The 18,331-nt window shown below is 42.0% G+C and overlaps 1 protein-coding gene across 1 annotated transcript in view; it reads right to left on the bottom strand.

Moving 5' to 3' along the window:
* Positions 1–18,015, bottom strand: part of Upp2 (uridine phosphorylase 2) — a 233,490-nt gene extending 215,475 nt beyond the window's left edge. The window contains exon 1 of the mRNA XM_059258838.1: positions 17,920–18,015. The gene's annotated coding sequence lies outside the window, so the exon portion shown is untranslated. The remainder of the gene's footprint in view (positions 1–17,919) is intronic.
* Between the last annotated feature and the right edge of the window lie 316 nt (positions 18,016–18,331).

Raw genomic sequence — 18,331 nt, 5'->3', positions numbered from 1 at the left:
CAATTGTCTGCATAGCAATAAGACAGGCAAGCATGGCCGAGCCGGGACACATTCAGCCTTGCCCATAACCTGGCTTAACTTTCCTCATATTTGTTCAGCTTCTTTAATAAGTGCATTAATTGGCTCCATGCCCCAGGTTCCTCCTCTGAACAATGGATGCCAGATGGGGAGCTTAGAATATCTACAACCATTTTCAGAAGCACCACAAGACCACCTCTGTGTTCTGCATGATCTGGGAAACAATACAAACACCACATTTCCACATTTCACCACAATACATTTTTCTTCTATAAACGGGGCGGGGGGGGGGGGGAATGCCAGGAGTACAATATACTCAATTTCACAGATATCTTGCTTAGGCTGTAGCTAACATAGGCACTTAAGTTTGAAGAGTGAACACATTTAAGGAAGACTATTCAGTAAACAAGAAACATGAATTTGACAAAACAAAAAGAGTACAAGACAGTCTGCTTAGGAAGCAATTAGGGGCTGGGGATGGAGCGCGGTGGGGAGAGTGCTTGTCTCTCATGCATGAAGTTCATCCCCAGTACTACAAAAAATGAAATAAAACAAAATAAAATAATAAAATAGCTACACATGCTAGTGATGCCTGTAATCCCAGCTTGAAAGGTAGAGACAGGGGAATCAGAAGTAAAAGGTCACCCTGGATGACATAGCAAGTTGGAGGCTAACCTGGGCTACATGAGCAGAGTGGTATTCCTTTTATCCTTTTCTTATGGTCTTTGGGGAAGTTTTATTACTGAATCAGCCTTAAGTTCCCAGTGCGACATTAGTCATAGACCTTAGGTCACTGGTTCAGCAGGGGTTTATAGTTCTTTGCGGAGGAGTGCAGTCCTCTTTGACAATCTGATGAAAGGTCACACCATTTCCTTGGGAAAATATAGATTCTCATGCTCCCACAAACTTCCATAGAATTTCTGGGTCCCCAAGACAATTTAGCACCCATCCATAGACACCTGCGGACCAGAGAGCATGCATTTACGGTTGTGTCTGCCTGCTTCTCTATTCTCTTAGGTTTGTAGGTCAGTAGTTGAGTCTTTAAGCCATGTTTTCTATGTTTCTGTAAGGAACACCATCTTCCCTCTTTGCAGATGCAGGGAAAAATCAACCCAGCTTGCTGTCTCTGCTGATGAGACCATACACACCACGTTTACTTCCCAGTCTCCCCCATCCCGTGGTTAGAGTTTTCCAGGTCAACTCCTTATTGCTTGGGATATTCAGTTCCCTACTCCATCAATGTAGAAACTGTGAACAGTGCCCATTCCTCTTGTGCCTGTTACTGATTCATCCAGAGACTGGCACCTGCCACAGACAGACCCATTAGCATCCCTGTTTTGTGTACCAGAACCTCAGGAAAGAAGTTCAAGGTGTGAGCCAGGATAGACTTCTCGTTTATTAATTCTGTACAGAAGAGGCAGGCACACACCTGGTTCAATGATACAGATCCCCTCAGCAATTTCTTGGGAGGTAAATATTATTTTTCTAATCTCTTCTGCATCCTCTCTCCATATTCCCCATAATTCTCAACTACTTTTTTCCCACGTCCTCTTATTTATGAGAGAAGTGTGATGATAGTCAGAATAATTATTTTTCCTTAGCCTAAGGTCACACAATTACTAAATAAAGGAATTTTGTCGCTGTTGGTGTTGGCCATTGAGACAGGAGCTCAGACTCACCGTGTAGCTGAGAACGACCTCAAACTCCAGATGCTCCTGTCCTTCCAAGCACCAGACTTACAGCACCACACCCAGCACAGAGGAATAACGATAAACAGACATATTTACTGAAAACATCCCAGGCAGTGGACCATATTGCTGGAAGTTAGATGCATGATCTCATTTCATAATCCCACCTCCCTCCCGAGGCAGGTAGAATTATCTATTTCACTGTGCAGATAAGGAAATTGTTGCATAAATGGAAAGTTCTGGAACCAGCTTCACTAACTATCATTTTTTTTTTTAATCTGTAAAAAAATTTGGTTTACTTCACTTATTTTTGGTTGTTGATTCTGGTACAGGGATTTGCTGTGTAGTCCATGTGACCTCAAATTTACCCTCAGCCTCCCCAGTGCCGGGGTTCTAAGAGGCCAAGCGTGGCCTCTTCAGTTTTGAACAGCTAATTTATCACATAGTCTGTAGCTCTGCTCAAAACATTAGAACGAGGCCCAGAGAGATAGTTTAGAGGTTAAGAGCACTTGCTGCTCTTTCGGAGGACCTAGGCTCGGTTCCCAGCACCCACATGGCAGCTCAAACCACCTGTAATTCCAGTTCCGGGGACTCCAACTCTTCTGGCCTCTGCAGGCACCTGAATCTACGTGGTGCACATAAATTCATTCAGGTACACCCTCCGGTTCTAGGGGAGATGTTGCCCTCTTCTGACCTCTGCTGGCACCAGGCACACATGTGATGCACTTACATGTATGTAGGCAGGCAAAAACACTCATGCATATAAAATATATTAAATAAATATTTTTTAAAAGCATTAACACGTCACCTTTCTCATTCTTTCCTGTTGTCCGTGTTCCCACCCCACGGCTGGGGATTTCCATGCAGTGATAACAGCCAATATAGATGTGCCGACTTCCTTTTACTGTTTCTTCTTTTTGCTGAAAATATGTGGCGGAGTGTTTTCTTGTCCTTACAGGGATTTTTTTGGTTGTATTTGCCAATATAGTGAGAAGCTCACCTTGTATAATAAGTTATGAACTTCCTTGTTGCAGTTTTCAAATGCTCTGGTGTCCGGTGTAGGGATGTATCATAATTTACTGACAAAGTATGTCATCCTGCTGAACATTTAGGTCATTTCCATTTTTTGCTTTTCTGTTTAGCGCTGCAGCAAGAACTTTGCACATACCATCTTACAATTAAATGTCTGTGGACATTTAACTATATTTAACGGATATGAAGTGTCTACAGAATAGAGCTACAAGCTTAAGTGTGTGTGCATTCATAATTTTGCAAGAACATTTCAGATGGCCCTCCACAGTCTTTGGACCCCCTTCCACACTGACCGCAGTATGAGAGAGCAATGCAATGTTCTTTGTTACTTCAGGCTCTCCTACTCACATCTAAAAGAGTTATCTTCTCAAAAGTATCTCAGAGATGATTTATGAAAAAGAAATACAGAAGCTGGGGATGTAGCTCATGAGTAGAGCACTTGCCTAGCAAAACCCAAGGCTCTCAGTTCAGTCCCAACCAACACACATACACATAGATGTGCGCACACACACACACACACACACACACACGCACAAACACACACACACACACTCACACAGAGATGTGTACACACACACATCCTCACACACAGATGTGCACACACACACTCACACAATACTCACACACAGATGTGTACACACACACATACACACACACTCACATACACACACTCACATATATGTTGACACAATTTGTTCTTTCTCTTCCTTCCTTTCTCTCTGCCTGTATAGTTTTATTTGCCTCTGTTGTATATTTTTTTCCCCTCCTTTGCTTAGAGCTCCCCCTACCTTCCAAAGGAAGCTGAGGTTTATGAGCTTGGATCACTGAGCCAATCTGCCCTGCTTAAGGGCTCAACCAGCAGGTGGTTGTCCTCCAAGCCATGTACACTAAACCTTTCTATGGGGCTTTTAATAACACTTCCTTATTCCCTGTGACAGAAGCTCCCACTGGACAGACCCACCATATAGTTCCCTGACTCCATTCTTCCTAATAGTACCCACACATAGCCCAACCCTTTACAGATTCTCCCCATCCTTTTTTCTTTTCCTTCCTTCCTTCCTTCCTTCCTTCCTTCCTTCCTTCCTTCCTTCCTTCCTTCTTTCTCTCCTTCATGTAGACCAGACTGGCCTTGAAGTCAAAGTGATTGCACCAGCCTATGAGTCACCAGCCTGGCTCTTCAGATTCTTTGGGAGGCTAACAGCTGGGGAAGGCTAAAACAGCCCCTCCTCCACTAGTGGTAGATGGCTCTCGGATCAACAGAAACAAGTCTTGAAGAACCGTTGTGTTCATGCGCATTACAGATTTACGAAACACCCAAAGGAACAACACTCTTCCTTAAAAAATCAACATGGCCCGGCATGGTGGTGGCACAAGCCTATAATCTTAGCACTAGGGAGGCTGTGGCAGGAGGATGTCTGTGAGTTCCAGGCCAGTGGAGAAGGGAAGGGGTCTACATAATGAGACCTTGTCTCAAAAGAAGGGGCAGACAAGATGATGTTATTAGCAGTGACCAAAATTTGATGAATCTGTCTGAATACTGTCCTCTACGATCAATTCCATAAAAAATCTAAAGGACAAACAGAGACGTCCCTCACTCCTTCACACCCTTCTCTTGGTGGTTTCCATGCCAATTGTTCAGTCAGGAAGAACCAGGAGCAATCTCCTCTTTGTAATGATGAAGCTTTGTCTTCCAGACAACTTCAGTTTAGTTCTGAAACTTTCAAATGTGGTTTTTGCAGGCTTCTGTGAGTCAACTGCTACTGAATCACACAAAGGGGGCCTTTATTAATAAGCATATTCTGTTCATTGCGGAGAAAATGAATGCCTCAGAATAATTCGCCAAATATTTAAAGAGAAAACAAAAACCAATGCGGTAAACAGATGGGGACGTGATGAGCTGTCTAGGTAATTGGTTGTTTCTGTGCACCTGGATCCAAAGACAATATTTAATGTGTAATCTGTTTCATCTGCTCAGGGAAGTGAGTGTAACTCTACCCTCTGGATCACATCTGCATTAAAATGAGGGGAGGCAGTGTCTCATTGCAGTGCGTGGAAATTTATGCACATGAGTTGTCTTTTACATGGAGACAGCAATTATACCCCTAGAAATGCAGTCTGTGGGAGAAAATGACATATTCAAGGCTAGGGAACAAAAGCCTAATGCTAAGGGGACATTAACAAGGTTGGGAACCCCCTCTCAACAATTAACATGATCATTTACAAAATCTGCAGTCTATAAAATTATTTTTAAAACATGTTTTTCAAAACAATGTGGGTTTTTTAACTTTCCTAAAAAAATTCATTAGCAATCATACAGAATCTGTTTAACAACTCCACAGCAACAAATATTTTAAACTTTCATCAGATATACCTAATGATTAAAAAACACTAAGAAGTGGTACATGACCATTGGCTTAACAGCCCTGAATGGACCAGAGGCGTGAGGGGGAGGGTCTGATGTGGGGGTGTGCCTAAGAATTGTTCACCCTCATGTCAGAAAGTTGTTTTTGAAAACAGCAATCCTTAGGTGGATTTATACAGAAAGGAGGGAGGGAGGAAGGGAGGGAAGAAGGATGGAAAGAGAAAAGAAGGAAGGAAAGAAATGATAAGTATTAGCTAATTAAAAAAAAATCATTTGTTGGGTGATACTACTGAAGTAAAAAAAGGCACTGAAGTGGGTTCAAGTTGTTGCCTCTCCCATCCTCTGTGGAGACTTCACAGGATAGCAAGGAAGGTTGTGCTGTTTGTCCCCACTGCCCAGCTTCCTGTAGCAGCAGGGTACAGATGTGGAGTGAGACATCAGAATTAATATATGAAAGAACCCAGTCAACAAAAAAAAGATTGGGGGTTCTTCTCCACCTGTGCTACCTATAACAAACAGAGCATGTATAAAGAAGGGCAGAGATAAACAGATGGGAAAGGTGGATGCTATGTAAATGGTCTATAAAGGCATCTATAAAGAAGGGCAGAGATAAACAGATGGGAAATGTGGATGCTGTGTAAATGATCTATAAAGGGTCCTGTGACTCCTGGTCCAGCGCTTTTTTTAGAGGATAGGGTTTCTGTGTAGCCTTGGCTGTCCTAGAACTCGCTCTGTAGACCAGGTTGGCCTTGAACTCCTAGAGATCTGTCTGCTTCTGCCCCCGAAGTACCAGGATAAAAGGCATGTGCCACCGACACCCAGCTGGTTGGTCCAGCACTTCCAGAGCGATGCCTTGTCCCAGCTCACCAGCCCACTTTCATTCTCTGGAGTATCTTCTTTAGTAATAAACTTTTTGTAGCACCTCGTCATGGGCTCCTGCTAGTTTTTTTCTTGGGACACAAGCACCTGGACATCTCAGCAGATGCCCCTCCCCACTGTGAGTGCACCTAAAACATCCCTAACATCCTGCTTCCTGGGCATATAGAAAAAACACATTTCACATACCACCTGTTTTTCATCTATGGCTTATATCACCGACAAATTATATTCCTACCAGACTAAGACAGAGCACCATGAGTCAACACAGCCTACCAACTGCTTTACAAGTTCTCAGGTTTTTAATGCTTGACCTTAATATTTAGTGCATTTGTATCTGCTAGTAATCTGTAGTAATTTGTATGTGCATAATTTTTATTAGTTTTTTTCCAAAATATGAGTGAACACACTACTTTTATTACTTTTATATGAAGCTTTTCATTTCAATTTAGGAAAGCATGATTTAGAACTAATATTTCTACATTTACATTTTTAGAATGTATGTGCATATCTGAAACTTTTATTGAACAGAAACATTAACATTACCAATTTCTTTTCTTTTTTGTTTTCTTCCTTTTTCTGAGACAGACTCATTATGTAGCCTTGGCTGGAATTCATTATATAGATCAAGCTGGCCTAGAACTCACAGAGATCTACCCAACTCTGCTGGGATTACACTTGTACCACCATGCCAAGCTTCTTTTTTTCTAAGCATCAATTTCTTGAAGAGAAAAAAAAAGTAGAGGTTATATTAAATTAGTTCTAAATGTTTGTCATTATCTTGTTCCAAGGGTCTCATAGTGATGATAATGATACAACTTTTGCTTTATTCTGAAAAATCAAGTATCTAATTAAGACTGCTCTGAGTATTGTTACAATGCCCAGCACCTAAGTGAATGAGAGCCACATGGAAGCAGAGGACTCTCTGTGGAAAATCCTCTTATTTTTAATGGTTTCTGAGACAGAGTCTCACACAGCCCAATGAACCTCCAACTAGCTATGCAGCTTAGAAAGGGGGCCTTGAGTTCCCTCATCCTCTTGCAGCCTACTCCCAGGTACTGGGATCTCTGGCATGTGTCACTACTCTAGGTTCTGAACCCTTGACTTGTCACCAAATCTACACTTAATTTGTCAACAGGAATCACAAGCCCTTTTTAACAGCGAGGTAGTTTCTCCAATGGAATGCACATTAGAGCGTGTGAGAGGTGCCAGGGAACAATTTTTAGATGGTCATTTTCTTTAGTAAATTACTTTTTCCTTTCCCTTTTCACCAAATACGCAGGACTGATCATTGCTTCCCCTTTGCTGTGAGGGCATCTTTTCCCATCCCCAGCCTCTTTTCCATTATAAAGAGAATTTGATGCTTTTAGAGTTCAGGTCTTGAAATACCGGCTCCTTACAGGTCAATAACATCTTCAGCTGTTAGAGTGAGGTACTTGCTTCCTCCATTCCAGACTGGGTCCCCTGTGTGGTGCACTAGAAGCAACTGAGTCAACATACTCGTGAGTTTATTTTTTTTATTTATTTATTTTATTTTATTTTATTTTATTTTTTTGGTTTTTCGAGACAGGGTTTCTCTGTGTAGCTTTGCGCCTTTCCTGGAACTCACTTGTTAGCCCAGGCTGGCCTCGAACTCACAGAGATCCGCCTGGCTCTGCCTCCCGAGTGCTGGGATTAAAGGCGTGCGCCACCACCGCCCGGCACTCGTGAGTTTAAAAACTCAGATTTGTCAAAGAGAAAATGGAATTGAGATTGGTGCATTTCCTATTTGGCCACCATTTGGTTCAAGACTGGGGTTATATAGAGATGACTGAATTTAATTGAATACAGTTTATCTAGCTACTTAAGAAAACCAAAGATCATTTAATATTTTTTTAATTGTTGGTAGTAGGTAGAATTTTAGAAATTGCAATAAAGTAAGCATATGGTTGCTTTATTCAAATGCAAGCAACATTGCAACTGGTCTTCTTCCTTATCCCTTGAAGTTTCTTCAACAATAGAAAATACTCCTCCAAAGATGATGAGCAGACTGCTCTGAGGAGAGTGCTAATATTCAAATGTTATTGATAGATTAGATTATCTACCTTGTTCTTACTTAGCAAGCAATGCCCCCCCCCCCCCAACAGTCTTAATAAAACTAACGTCAATACTGTCACAGAATAAGCAGAGGGCATTAACTGAAAGAAAACTAGAAAACTACAAAATGATGTATGGACAAAGTCCGGAGTCATTAAAAATAATCAAATGGGCTCAAACGAAAACAAATTTGGGGGGATGTTTGTGGTGCTGGGGATTGAGTATCATGCTTCACAGAGGCAGGTAGGTGCTCAACCACTCCACTACAAAACCAGATTAAAACATTAACTTTAAAAATTCCCTATTGGGCTGGGTGGGGGTGGCCTATGTCTTTAATCCCAGCACTCAGGAGGCAGAAGCGGGTGGGTCTCTGTGAGTTCAATGTCAGCCTGGTCTAGAGTTCTGGGACAGGCTCCAAAGCTACACAGAGAAACTCTGTCTCAAAAAAAAAAATAAATAAAAAATAAAAAAACAAAAAAGAAGAAGAGAAGAAAAGAAACAACAACAAAAAACCAAAACCAAACCAAACCAAACCAAAACAACAAACCCAAATTCCCAATTGGCAAGGACAGGACAGGGTTGGAGACAGTGTAACAAAGCATGGTGAAGACACCTGTAATTCCAGCATTTGGAAGTCAGAGACAGGAAGATCACTGAAAGTTTGAGTCCAGCTTGTTCCACAGAGTGAGTAATGAGCCAGTCAGGGCTATATAGTGAGACCCTGTCTGAAAAGAAAAGAAAAGAAAAGAAAAGAAAAGAAAAGAAAAGAAAAGAAAAGAAAAGAAAAGAAAAGAAAAAAGCAAACAAAACCCAAACACGTTAATGGAAAGGGCTCAGATACTTAGCAATTAGAAATACGATCAGGATTTCTACTTGGGATTCTATCCTAAAGAAATAATAAGATGTGACCACAAGTTGTGTATAGCCACAGATCTTAGTCACATTCTCAGAGAATACCCAATGACTTGGAAAAATACTCAGAATACAACCAAGAAAATAAAAGAAACTATGTATTCTTATACATAATACATGACTATTAATAAAAAAGACCCAGTCAAAATTATCCCAAATATTTACTTAAACTGTATGTAGCCAAATAATTTTACCTTCTTTGAAATACTCTTTTTTTGCAACTGGAGATATGGCTTGGAGGTTTAGAATCCTGGCTGCTTTTCCAGAGACTGCCGGTTTGATCCCCAGCACCCATATGCTGGCTTACAACCAACTACAATGCCAATTCCAGGAGAATCCAACACCCTCTTTTAGCCTCTGCAGGTACTGTAAGCATTAGGTATACAGACATACATGCACACAAAATAATACATACAAAATAAAATAGTAAAAAAAAAATGCTTTTCTCTATGTTTATTTTTAAAGTACATGACATTATTTTTACTTTTAATTTCCAACAAATTTGTTTATTCTTATGATTAACCATTGTGAAAAAAATAAAGATATTAACCAAGAATAAAAGGTATACAGCAGGAGACCACTGGTATACACAGGGCTGCACTTTGAGGCAATGAAGACCGTTTAAAATTGGTCTGCAGTGATGATTGCTCAAGTCTGTGAAAGAAACCTTTAAATTGCACATTTGAAATGGGTGATGTGTAGTATAGATCAAGGAGTCTGGAAAGATGGCTCAGTGGTTAAGAGTATGCATGGCTCTTCCAGAGGACTGAAGTTAGATTCTCAGCACCTATGTCGTCAGGCAGCTCACAATGCCTGTAACTCCAGCTCCAGGGAATCCAATGCCTCTGGCTCCTGTGGGCTTCCGCACATACGTACATATGCCTCCACACAAACACACACACACGGTTTAAAATAAAATGAATCTTAAAAGGGAATAACAGCTCAATAACATTTCTATTAAGAAGTAGAGTTTGGGGCTGGGCGTAGAGGCACATGCTTTTAATCCCAGCATTTGGGAGGCTGTGAATTTGAGGCCAGCCAAGGCTACATAGTGAGTCCTTGTCATAATAAACAAACAAACAAAAGGTAGGGTTTGGAGTGTATGTGGCTCTGTAGTTGAGTGTTTACCCAGCATGCCCAAGGCTCTGCCTGGGTTCAATCTGTAATGCATGTACTTGTATGCATATGCCCAAACATATGTGTACTTTATGTGTACACAAGGTACAAAGATTACCTGCACTGACATAATCTCAAGACTATCACTGTTAGCATCTTTGTCATAGCCCTCTAAACTCATTTCTGCACAGCATATATGGTAGTTTTTTTTAAATTGGGTCATAACACAGAGAGAACTGACAGAGACTCTAGGCCTGTAGGCTGAAGAATGGATGGATGCCCCAGCATTGTAGAAGAACTTTGGGTGACTGTCCTGGTAGCCAGCTGTCTCTGCCATTCTAGATTTTTGGAAGTTGCTTACAATGCTCTGTTTACTTAGGAAATATTATATCCTTCTGAGGTCTTTGATGTAATTGAAGACTAGTTAGTTATAATTATGGTTTTCCTTGGTTATGATAAGAGATAAGGTAGATATGAAACCTTAGACTCACAAATATAGGAGAAGATACCTGCTTTAATGTTGCCAAATACAAATAGACTAGATATTATAACTACAAAAAAATTGGGTCATAGAATGCATACCACTTAAGAAAGCATTTTTAATTACAACATGTATAATTTCATAATCAGAAAGTAAAATTGGATCAGAGGGTGGTTAGGAGAACCAAATTTTAGTCCCAGCCTCGCCTTAAGTAGTTGTGAAACCTTGAAAAGCTGTGTGTTTTGGGGACTAACTTTTCCAAAGATAGTAGGCCGGGATGGGACCACAGTGAGATCTCGAAAGCTTCCAAGCCCCCTAACAGGTGACAGTGAAAATAATCTTGGGAGTAACAATTTTATTGTAACAGAAAAGACTGTTTATCAAAGGGTGACTAGTGAGCATCCAGATACATTGTGACATTAATTAAAAACAAAAAGCATAGAAGAGCATATACTATGTTACCAGTTGTGACAAAGCAAAAGAAAACACACGTAATTGTTCCTATTTCTAGAACATTCCTGAAAGGATACATGGCAGCTGGCAATGAGAGGAAACTGGTTCTTTGGGCTTCTTCTCTGCAGTCTGTCCTTTTGTCCTTGTGTACTTTATGGCATTCATTTGTCCGTGTATTTGGTGTTGGGATTGAACTCAAGGCTTTGAACAAGAGCAAGACAATCCCAGCCCCTGGAATGATTTTTTTTAAACACCACCAACAAAAACACATTAAGACGAAAATCATGGTGACAAGGAATAGGAATGTCTTGCGTGGAGCTCCAGAACTCACTTTCGGGTGCGAACCCATTAGATCACTTCCCTTCCTATGACTGGCGAGACCCACATGATTTGGACTTGGTCAGGCCACCGCAGACTCCTGGGGCCATTTCCACCAGCCTACTGGGTCCAAGAGGCTTTCTGTGAGTTCCTGGAAATCTTGAGCTCTTTACTCTCAGAAAGGTCAAATGCAGGAATCAACTAAAGTCTGGGATTTCAGAATTGAGAGGTCTCCAAGATGCAGCCCAGCCCTGGCTCCATACCAGAGGAGAAGAACGGAGGCTCTGAAATCCGAAGTTACTTGCATAAGGTCACATGGCTAGTTCTTCACTATATGTAATTAACCTTAGTAGCTGCTCTCTGGAGTTTCATTCAAAAAAAAAAAAAGTAGGTTAATAAAAAGGAAGTGCCTGCATTTTAGATATGGTTAGAATTGGGGCCACATTAGGCCTTAGAAAATTAATTTGATTTCTTATCTATGACAATGTCTTCACAGTGCAAACGCTCAGAGAAAAATCAGGAAAAGGAATATTCTCTAAAAATGAAAAGCCACCTTGATTCAGAGTTCTACCACAGTGAAATATGAAATGTATTTGTTTAATTTGATGAGGAAATTGATTTGATCTTCCTAACCACATTTATTCGAGGGACTCAAGGGACTGGCTTTTGAAGCCCATATCTAGACAATGAAGCAACATTAACCATAGTTAAGTAAGTTAAAAACTCTAGGAACTTCAGACCTAGGACCTCAATTGAGACTGAGTGAACCTAGCCTTCAAGTATGCAAGGAAGTTAGTCAGGAGGAGTCTGAAATGCCAGCAGGGAGGTAGATCCTTGGGAAACAATTTCCTTCTCAAAGAAAGAGACTTACAAGCGGCACACACACACACACACACACACACACACACACACACACACCCCAAAGCTGAATCCTTCTCAGTGCCCGCACCTCCCACTTCACAAATACAAATCCATATGCATTCCTCACCAGTAAGATTCCATGACTGTCAGATCTTTTGAAAAATATGTGCATTTCTATTTTTATAATGTTTATTATTTCTGCTTATTAAAGTAATGCTATAGAATGACTGGAACACAGAGAGCTGGAAAGAGAGATCAGAGAGCACATTTCTGATGTGCAGAAGGTGTTGTCTCCACATTGTGAGACAGGGACTCTGTAGCCCAGGCTTGCCTGCCACTCACTAGGTAGCCCAAACTGACCTCAAACTTGCAGCAGTTCTGCCTCAGAGAGAAAGAGACACAGGGAGAAAGAGTGGGGGGGGGGGGAGGGAGAGAGGGAGGAAGAGAGAGAGAGGCACTCAATTTTTTGAAATATTTTTTCCTAGAATTGAGTGTGTGTGTGTGTGTGTGTGTGTGTGTTTGTGTGTGTACGTGTGTTGACAGTGTCTTCCCCTGTTGCCTTCCACTGTAATTGTTGTTGTTATTATTATTAATGAGACAGGGTCTCTCTATGTAATACTGGCTGTCTTGAAGCTTACTATGGAGACCAGGCTGGCATCAGATTCACAAGAACAGTCTGCCTCTGCCTCCCTAGTGTTGGGATTAAAGGTGTGTGCCATCACCCACAACACACATAATTTTGGAACTGGGATCTCCCTGAATCCCAAACTCACATATTGGCTAGACTAGCTGGCCAATGAGCTCCAGTGATCTTCCTATCTCTGCTGGACCAGCGCTGGGGTTCCAGGGCCGGGCTCTTGATGTGATGCTGGGTTCTGAACTTAGGTCCTCACGCTTGCTCAGGAAACTACCTGCTGGGCCATCTCCCTCTTGCTCTGTTGTCCTTGGGTCTCTGTGAGAGGGGGAGGCACTTATGGAGGAGTTATGGAGTCAAAATGCTAGCTCTGCTGTATATTTTCAATTTAGAACTGATTATTGGCATCTCCAAAGTTATAAGATGATGGTTATCCTCTTATGCAAATCCTTCTGGGTTTGATGCTTATTATTTTTTTAGCATAAATTCTTGAGGTAGAACTATAGTGTCAAAGGGTATAAATATTCTTAAGATGTTGATACATATCACCTAATTATCTTTTATAAATTGTTTTCCAGTTTGTAATTTCCTCAGCAACTGTGTCCTTTATTAAATCAATTTTGCCAACAGAAACATGCTTAATTACTGACAAAGGTTGTGAAATAATTGCATGGACTATTTTATTTGTATTTCCTTTTCTTCAGTATTCATTTATTCACTCATTTATTCACATTTAGTTATTTGTTTGTTTACTTTGAGACAGCATCTGCCAATGTAGTCCTGGAACTCCTTATGTAGACCAGGCTGGCCTTAAACTCATGGAGATCCTATCTCTGTCTCCCAAGTGACAGGATTAAAGGTGTGCATCACTATGCCTGGTTCATTTTTTTCTTCAGTTTCTCCAATTCTTAAAGGATAAACATTTCTGGTTCTCACATATAATCATTTTGATTTTCATCACATTTGACTTTTAATTCAAGGGTCTATTTTGTTGATTTTAAGTTTTTTTGTACATTAAATTTTTAATCCTTTTGAATATGTGTTGTGAATAATTTCATTCTGTTTCCCCCTTATTTGATTATTCTTTGAACGTTTTTGGGAAAAGTTTTACATGGTCAATTCAAATCAATTATCATTTATTTTATGTTTTCTATTTAGAAAGTAATTTTCTTTCTAAAAATAAGAATTTATTTACTCCTCTTTCAATTAATTCATGATTTAAAACAATTTAACTCTTATCTTGGTGGTGCTATGCATCTACAGTACAAGTGACTGGGAAAAAGGCTGAGGTGGTGGGTCCCTTGAGCTCTGAAGTTCTAGACCAACCTCCCCCCAACACACACACACACACACACACACACACACACACACACACACACACACACACTGTCTATATATTCCTTGTATAAATAGTTCAGAACTGATGTGTGCAGACATTAACAGAATTTTTCCAAAGTGCCTCAACATGGTTTCACAAACAATCTTTCCCCCAAGACTTTGCAACATTTTTACCACAGTTGGCCTCAAGTTATACACAGGTGTGTCAGGAGGGACTGACTATATCAATATCCAGCTTGAACAATGGACAGCCTCTGGATGTCTTGTGTGGTACCCACACTTCACTGAGTACAGTAGCTGATCAATAAATTCTCATATGAAATAAGGAATAAGTCACAGGTATACCTGGAAAATTTAAACAAACAAACAAACAAACAGACAGACAAAAAACAAACCAATGTTCTTGATGATTTTCACTGATTCCAATGTTCTTGACTATTTTCACTGTTTCCATTTGGGAAGAAAGGTGCTAAGTCTGCCATTTTTAGTTGTCATTTTACCTTCAGTTTCTCTTCTCTCTCCCACTATTATGATCAAGTCATTTCCATTCTTAGATCATAGTATTAGTTTTGTGATTTTTTTTTGGTCACTACATCAAGACTAAATTTCATATTTCAAGGCCTTTTAGTTCATCATTCTCCAAAAATAGTTATGATGAACTGGGTCAGTTTTTCCTCACACTTGAAAGATGTACAGACACCTTTAAAAGGCAAGAAAATGCCTATGGACTGCCAATTATACTATTTTTATTAAGATGTCACGGCCCTTAGAGGTACATAACAAAATGGCTGTGATGAAGAATATGCAGGATACTAATTAATTTTTAATATGACTTTCTTTTCGAACATTGTACTTACAGCAAAGACATAAATATCCTGGATTAGAACTTGGGGTTGGGGCAGAAGAGCAAATGCCCTTATAAATGTCTGACAACAGAAGCTAGAGACTCATTTCACTGTAAACCACATGGAACCCTCAACCCTCTTTCTCTAGGCCATGTGAATGCTCACTCACCCAGATCCCAGTGCTCAACTTAAGTGGGAATAGTTACTAGCCTGGATATCAGCTAATCTGCTATGTTTGTGACCATCATGTGCCTATGGAACCAAAGGAAACCTGGGCAAATTATAAACCCACTTAAAACACTTAAAATCACTTTCTTTAATGATAACATTTTGTTGAACAGAAATGTCTATCCCCATCACAAACATCACACCATTGCCTGAAAGGAGGAAGTGGTTTTGTTTGCTTTTCTTTTTAGTTGTCTTTCAGGACTTAATATACCCACCACTGATTGTACAGACTATCAGAATCTGTTCATTGCTTCAACCATTAGCCTTTATTTTTCTTCTAGAATCTTTTAGAAGTTGAGCTGCAGCACACTATCAGGATCTTTCCCAACAATCCCAGTCCCGGAGCATGTTGCCAATACTATTTGAGAGAATTTGTTTTGGGAAGTTGGTAAGCCTAACAAAACTGATGTCTGCTTGATGCATTTAAATAAAACATGTTCTTTTATCCCATCATAAAATGTAAACTCTGGAACCAACAGAAAATGGCTTCAAGATACAAACAACTCAATTCAGATATCTAAATATTTTAAATGAAAAAAATTAAAAACATTACAATTTCTGGCATGTATTCCTAACAACTCCGGGTGTAGAAAGGATGTGGTTATTATTTGTAGGATTAAAAGCTTAGCTATAAAAGTGAAGCTGTCTGCAAAATCTTATGGAATAAATCCCCCACATTTTATAGAAAAATAGCATACAGGACTCTTAGGTTGCTTAAGACGCTATTTCCTAATAGTTTTTGAAATCTGTTGACTTTTAGAAATGAACATGTTGATCTGGGCGTAAAGGAGGAGGAGATGCAGAAAACAGAGGAGATGCCAATTCACAATGCAGCAGGCAGTTAATTAAGGGGAGTCAGGCTCCCTGAAACATATGACTGAGACTGGAGAAGCTTAGACTGACAGAAGATGTATTTCCTCCAAGTTACTTTAAGGGTGTGATTTTTTTTTTTTCCCACCAGGGTTAAATCAGTGGGTTGGCTTCTGGGGTGGAGGTAGTGATTCTCAACAGGACAATTTTGTACTCCAGAGACATCTGGTTGTCACTATTGTGATGGGAGAGTTGTGTCCTATGGAATCTAGTGAGTAGCAGTCAAGGATACTGCTAAATATATTTCAACATGTAGAATGGCAAATCAATTATCCAGCTCAAAGTACCAATAGTGCCAAAGTTGAGAAATCCTGGAATAAGGTTCCTAAGCCAGAGGGCTGCACCCTATGTGCACAGGGCTTGTGTGAAAAGCTGTATCCCAGTCTGTCCTCTTATTTTACACATATGCATGCACACACAAAGCACAGTACAAGGCCACAGGTACTACACGGAGTCCTCCCAAATAGCCTCTTAGAACACCAGGTAGTCACAGGAGAGCTGTCAGAAGGTTCTGCACTGAGCTAGCCACAGTAAGGACACACAGGACAGCAGCTGTCCAAAGTAGGTCAAGCCTCCTCAGTTCACCTATCTACCTTTCGGCAAGCCTTTATTAAACATTCACACATATAACCCCACCAGGCATGACGATATATATGGCAAACACAATCAAACCTGGTGCCTGACCTCATGGAGGGGACTGTCAAATGTTTGGAGGGCTGTAAGCATACAACAGCTTGAAGAGAAAGCTGCACCACAGCCTCGCAAGACGGCCTGCCATTTTCCCCTCTTAGGTTAAACGTGTGTCCGAGGTCAAAAACAGTGAGCAGCAAAGGCTGATACTTCAGCTAAGTGTCACCGAGGGCTCTGTTGTATGGTTTCTTTGAGCAGGGGTACGGATTGGTACTCCCACCTTGATCTGACCTGGAGTTTCTTCTCCTGATCTCCACCAAATGTAACTACAAGGCCCTTCCAATGAACATCCGAACACAAAAGAACCACCAAGCCTCTTGTCTCTTTGCTTATACAACACCTGGAGGCTATTTCCTAGCTGCTCCTCGTACACATGCCTGTGTGGCTAGCTCCACTGCAAAGTCCTGCAGAGGCCAGATCTTCCATCTCCTTTGCAACCTTGTGCAGTGCTGCAGCCAGCGACCCAGTAAATGCCCTCTGCATGAAGGGACCTGTAGGGATACAAAATACTTTATGGTTTTCCCATTTATTGGTGTCACGATTTTACTTTGCTTTGTGATAGGATTGTACATTATAAGCTTCTAAAGGGCAGAGAAAACGGCTTGGTGCTTCCACACACTAAGCGGGCACCATGCAAAATTTGATCCTTGCATGCCTTTTTTCTTTTTCTTTTTTTGATGCTCCGGATAATATTAGCACACTGGGGTGTTTTTGTGTATCTAAGGACCGAGGTTGTCAGCCTCTCTGCGGCGGGGAATGTTCCTTCCTTCCTACTGTAAGCTCCCATGGCGCCTAGGACAGGGCGGGTGGGATTATTGCAGAAGCCCCCTTCCCCCTCCGACTTGCTTATTTTTATTACCAAGGAAGCAGACTGCGAAAATGGCAAACGCTTGCATAACCCCAGACCCTGCGAGGAAATGAGCAGAGTGGAAAGGGAAGGGGATCAGCAGGCAGGACAGCAGCGACGGCCTGGCCAAGGCGGAGCATTGAACATCCACCCCTCTACCAGACGCGCAGGGTTGGAGATGAGTGCAGGAGCCCCCGCAGTCCCCGGCCAGGCTGCCTGCCGCTCGCCCGCCCCGCGCCCCGGGAGCTGTCCAGACGGCCCCGCCCGCGCCTACCTGGCCGCTCCCCGCGCTGCGCCGCGCTCCTCCCCCCGCGTCCCGCCAGCCCTGCTCGTAGCAGCCCGCAGCCCGGGCGGCCCGAGGGGTCGGGGGTCGGGGCGGCGAGCGGGCGCGGCTAGGCTGGCGGGCTCCCCGGGGCCGGGCGCCTGCAGGGGGCGCGAGGAGCGCCCCGCCCCGCCGCCGGCCCTCTCCCTCCCGGCTCCCTGGATCCGCGCCGGGAGGAAATGATGTGTTGCTGCCTGGTTAATCACAGCTCCAGACACTCATTGGCCGAGCGCTCCGCAGCCACTTCCTCCTCCTCCTCCTCCCGCTCCTCCCGCTCCAGCTCCCGGTCGCCGCCGCCGCCGCCGCCGCCGCCCCCAAGCGCTGGGGGAACTTTGCCGCCGCCGGCTCCCCGCCGCCCCCAGCC

Source organism: Peromyscus eremicus, chromosome 4, assembly GCF_949786415.1.
Source record: "Peromyscus eremicus chromosome 4, PerEre_H2_v1, whole genome shotgun sequence".
Taxonomy (NCBI): domain Eukaryota; kingdom Metazoa; phylum Chordata; class Mammalia; order Rodentia; family Cricetidae; genus Peromyscus; species Peromyscus eremicus.
Note: the sequence above shows the minus strand (reverse complement) of the source record. Positions and strands in the feature narration are given on the sequence as shown.